Below are 6000 nucleotides of genomic sequence, written 5' to 3'. Positions count from 1 at the left end.
AGTACAAGTACACAGTTTGAAAATTGCTGGTGGTAGTTAAATGTGCATAGAACACCGGTCCTGAAGTCAGGAGGACTTGAGTTGAAATCTGACTTGACATTTAATTCTTATTATTTGTGTGGCCCAAGTCATATAATCCCCCCCCCAAAAAAAAAAGAAAAAAGAAAAGAAAAGAAAGGAAAAACTACATTATTATTCCCCAAAGATCAAAGATCATCTAGATTGAATAAACTCTATATGTACAATCTATAGCAAACATGGCAGGCCTGCAGAATTTGAGAAGGCAGGGAACATATAATCTGTATCAACAGGAGTGCCAATACTCATAAATCCCAGACTCTTCAATTTATCAAGCATTTCCTCACTTAATAAAAGTGCATAATATCTATTCCATAGCAAAATTCTTGAGATATAAGGAGAAAATATTTTAAGACAATAGAAGAAATGGTGTTTTGCATAAATACAGAGTTAATTTTAAATCAGGAAGATTGAGATTCTAAAACAGTACATATTGTCTAGGATCTTTCAACACCCGAAGACAGCTTTCTTTTTTTCCAAACAAAGGATATTTTATTTTAAGCAGATACTCTGCATCAATGGAGAGAGTTTCTTGTCTAGAAGCATCCTACACCAGTAAAATTATAGATCCAATTTTTTTTTTAAATCCTACTAGAAAATGATCTTTAAAGAAACTGTGAAAGATTTACGTTTGGTGACTGAACCAGATTACCTTGTATTATTATAAATAAAATTTAAGAGCCTAAGAAAGTATTAAATTTCTATTTTAAAATTCACATTTTTAAATGAGGTTGGGGAGAATTTTATAAATGAAAAAGGGGGGAAAGTGACATTTGTTTAGCCCTGACTGACTCAAATTGAGGATGATTAAAGTTTAAAAAAGGTTTTGTTCAATCTCATGATAATTAAAAAAAGGAAGGCAAAGACAGTGAAAGGTAAAGAGAAAGGATAAATTGTAATCCTTCATTATTAAAGGTATAGACATATCCTTATTGTGAATTTTAACGAAATGCAAAATTTTATTAATTTTTTATTGCTTAACCATCAATTACTTAGTTCCATTTTATTATGCACATTCACCTCTTCTTTTTCCTAATAAATCACATTTTTAGTGTCCTAACATTCATTTTAAATTAAATTAGGTATCTACCCTACATGAATAACAATCAGGTAAGTTACACAATAGGGAAAAATGAAATCCTAGTAAAATGAAATTAAGGACATGACTAGATACACTCAAAAGCATTTTGATGAACAATATCTAGGGGGGAAGTAACCGTAAAAAGAGCAAGACAAAATTAAAATACCTCTGTTTTAATTGAATTTTGTCCACAAGAAAGTAAAACAAATGATACATATAACATGTTTTCTGGAACTGAACTTAGTTAAGGTCCCACTGAGGAAGTGAGACAGGGAGCAATTTACTGTTACCAATAAAGTTATTTAGCTCAATATTCCATGTAGAAGTAGCAGTGAGAAGCCAGGTTTTCATCCCAGGTGTTATCAGAAGTTGTCATAGTATTAGCTAAACTGAGATTCTAACACACAATCCCTTTACCTAGCTGGGCTACACAAGGAAGGCTAATAAGGGAACAAGATGAATTGCTACACTGGTTTATAACTAGTAATGTTGATGCACTGGGAAACAGAATGAAAATGGAAAAGCAGTGCATCATAGGTAGGAAGAGCTAGGGACACAATAAGGAACCTTAATTCAATTTTGTAATTCAGGATGAGAAAGTAATACAAGAAGTTATTAGGAAAAATTCAGTTGAGTAGGAGAGGAGATTGGTTAACAGCATCTTCTATTTGTAAAGAGAGAAAAAGAGAGAGAGAGAGAGAGAGAGAGAGAGAGAATATTTGTTAAATTTCTATCAGAGAGAAGATGGTGGAGTGAACCAGAAGGCTGACTTTGAAGTTAGAAGGATCTGGGTTCAAGTTCTGATTCTTAAACTCCAAGCTATCAAAATAGTCTTTTTACTGTTTTTCACACCTGGCACTCCCATGTGCTTTTATGACTTGAATAAAGGAATAAAAAAGTACTTACTTTGTGCCAAATAATAATAATATGGATAATAGCATAATAATGATGGTAAGAAGTTTTGTTTTTGTTTTTATGACATTCATTTGCTTTACCATAAATTCTGTTGGAAGAAATATATGCTACACTCTTATCTGCCTTCCTCAGAATGGATCGAACACTGAGCCAGAAGTCAAGACAACACATCTCTCAATATAGCTTTAGATACCTATTAGTTCTGTGATCCTGCAAGTAATTTAGCTTCTGTCTATCTAGATCTTTTCATCTGTAAAATTGAAGTAATAATGACACCTAACTCCAAGGGTTATTGTAAAGATAAAATGAACTAAAGTTTGTAAAGCACTTTACAAACCTTAAAATTCTATGTAAATTCTAGTTAATTGTTATTATCATCTGTCCTAATGTAGAAAAGACAAAGGAGAGAAAGCTACATTGTTCCTATACCTTTTGGCTAAGGACAAAGCTGCCAACATTTAGAACCATTATCATTTTAAGCAGCATTTTGGTTTTTGTAAAACATTTGAATTCATATTAAAAGCAGATAGCAATAGAATCGGGAACAGATCTAATTATTTGGATGCTTTGGGAAAAACTAAAAATGAGAAAGGATTGAGCTAGAAGATATTGAAATCTAAATTTTTGAGGTTTTGTGCCTCTAATTTGAATTCTGCCACAGCAAGATGGCCGGGGGCTCATAGCCACATGTTTAATAAAGTTTAAGATTTATTAATATGTTTATAAAACCTACCAGTGAGAAAGAGAAAGAGAAAAAGGAGAGAGAAAGAGAGAGGGAGAGAGATTCCTAATACCTGAGCTAGTAGTCACAGATTAATTTGAGGTGAGCAATCCATATTCATATATATATATATATATATATTTGTATAATACCTTTCATCTGAGTAACCCAAAGTGGTTTCCTAATGTTCCCTTCTTAACTTTCCTTGTGTAGTCCAGCTAGGTAAAGGGATTGAGTGTTAGAATCTCAGTTCAGCTAATACTATGACAACTTCTGACATTTTTTCCCAGTCCACTAACTGGAAAGAGGTTTGAAAGGTAAACTACTGTGAAAGAATAAGTAAGCATCATTAAGTTTCCAAAGTAAAATTAAGTTTCAATATCTAAAAAAAAAAAATGAGCAAAAAAGGAATTAGGAAGTGAGGAAAGAACAGGTGAACTGAGTCAATCAGAAGGAGTCTTGTAGTTTAGGGAAAAAAAAACACAAATTCAATATAGTAGCAGATCCAGCTCAAACTGATTGGGGTCAATGATCATACTCAACTGAACTTCTTTTGTGTTGCTTAATAAAATAATTGAATATTAAACAACACACTTCATAGTAGGAGTTTTCTACCATTTTTGAACATGGAATATATTATGAGGGAGGGGAGACATGCTTAAACATATTTAGGAAGAAACAAACAGTGGGCATATCAGAAAGATTGTAACCCAGAAGGGAATAGACCAATCCATTCTCTACAGACCTAAGCTAACAAGTATAAAGCTTCTCTGACTTCTGTTCTTAGAGTTGCTCTTGTGAAAGAGGAGCAGAGCCCACTTCTGGCCAGAAGTGGTAAGACAATTCCTTAAGATTTTTCTTTAATAAATTTTCCTTGATACCTGAATTTCAGTGTCGAGCATGTTTCTAACACCACTGTCCCATATAGGCAATGATATAACACCTAGCATATGTGGTTTCCTTCCCCAACCTTACTTTTTGAAACATGCTTGTTCACCATTATTACATTAACAGGATCTCATGGAGCCTTGAGGAAGAGAGGATGTTCAGCTTCCAGTCATATATTATTTATCACTGGATTGAAACCCTGTATATTAAAGAGTAATTTGCCTTTGCTTTGTACCTCTTCCTTCTGGATTCAAAGCATGAATGAGCTTATCTAAAATAGCTAGAGAGATAGTTGTGGGGGGAAATGCCCTCCCTCCATATCCAGTTACAAGCCCTGAGAACAATTTGTCCCATGCCTGGGCTTCTTTCCTTGGGTGCAAAGGTTTACAAGAACTCAAAGGGACAAAAGACCTGTGATAACAAGGACAACATTTCCCATAGGAAAAGCAATGGCAGTAACATGAAAATAGCCTGCATCAAACAATTCAACTACCATCAGAAGAAACTGTCAAAATAGAAGAAATAGTTAGCATCTCAGGAAAAATTAAGGTCAGAAAGAAAACAAGAAAGATAATCAGAGAAAAACTAGAGTTGGCATTTTTTCAACCTAGTTAAAAAAATTATATCTCATGTCCCAATAAGGCTTAAATGCTGACTTCTCAACTTATTGAGTTAGTAGTAACGTCATTAAGTTCGGTTCAAATTATCATGCAATATCTGCTGTTTATTTTTTTAAACTTAGCATTCCCATTTCTATGTGGGAATTCTATGTGTGATCTGTTCCATAAATAATTCTTGTTTGTACACTGAGTCTCACTTTCAAACCATTAAAAAAAATTGATTGCCCCCTTTTGCAGAAGTTCAAAACTATTAAAAATAGTATTGTCCCCAGAATCACAAGGATGAGAGTGCTGAGTCAATGAACAAGAGAGCTTTGAAACCTACTTCTCCTATTGAAATATCAAACTTTTCCAGCAATGAAAACAATTACCACTATTTGACTGGGTCCAGAGAAGGGAGAGTTGAATAATCTGACACCTTGTGAGTCCCAGTAGCAGTTGCTTTCTACCCTCTATGCTCCTTAATGTTTGCAAAATTCCTTACATATATTGTCTCATGATCTTCACAAACCTATAAGATAATATCATCATTTTATAGATAATGAATCTGATGTTCAGACAGATTAAGATTAGCCTAAAATCAGAACTAATAAGTAACTGAAGTGAGATTTGAACCTACCTCTTTTTGGCTCTGGGTTTAACACTGCCCACTATACCATTCTGTCTCACAATCTTTGTCCACTTAAAAAGAGGTAGAATGAGTTCTCAGGAGCATTTACACAAAAGGTATCATCCATTGAAGTGAGTAATATCCTAAACAACATGCCTGACAGACTTCTCTCTAAGCTATAGAATTGTCAACACGACTTGCTATTTAGTCCTCACTATAGTACTTCAGTAGCCCTCACTCCTGGCTGGGGTCTGAACCTAGACAAGGATTACCTACATTTTTAAAGAGGGGAATTACTTGTTTTTAGCAGAGAAAGACTTCCATCAGTTGTCTGGATAGCTACAAACTCTCAACACAGCTATAATCTATCTCTGGATCACATATGTGTTATATATTTAGCTCCTTTAGCTGTCTCTGTGACGTAGACAGAGAAGAAATCTCTGCTCTATCTCTATCTCTGTGATTGATTCTCACCCAATTGCTCTTCACCATATTCATCCCCCTTTCTCTCAGATTCATGAATTTTCACAATCAAAAATATCTTATTGATGTTACCTTATCTCTCCTCCTGCTCTTTCCAATGCTATATTCCAATTGTGAATCACATATCACCTAATCCCAATAACATACAGATGTATGTACCTCACTGTTTTTTTTTTTTTTAATTCCTTAAATCAGGTAGAAATAAGATGTTGGAGCAAAGGGACTCTTCTGAATTCTCTCCTAAACCCCTCCATTTTTGTTTAAATAATGAATCCAAACATATTTTGGAGCACCGAAAGCCACAAAAAGATGGATCCAATTTTCCAGCCAAAGACAACATAGAAGATAAGCAGGAAATATACGAGGCACTTTGTGGTGCAGACCCTGCCACCACAGCCCCAGTCCCAGAAATCAGAGGTCTCTGAATCAGTGGCAGCAGTGATAGTTTCCAGATTTCTCAGCCCACAGAGGCCAAGGATAACTTGGAAGGTTGTCAGGAAAGGTTTGTTGCATTAGTGTGTGAGGGGAACCTCAGCAAACCAGGAGAGTGTTTTGGGAGCCACAGCAGTAGTGGTGTTGGCAGCATGTATACAAGCAGCAATCA

This window comes from Antechinus flavipes, chromosome 1 (assembly GCF_016432865.1).
Source record: "Antechinus flavipes isolate AdamAnt ecotype Samford, QLD, Australia chromosome 1, AdamAnt_v2, whole genome shotgun sequence".
NCBI classification, from domain to species: Eukaryota; Metazoa; Chordata; class Mammalia; order Dasyuromorphia; family Dasyuridae; genus Antechinus; species Antechinus flavipes.
This window is presented reverse-complemented; position numbering follows the sequence as displayed.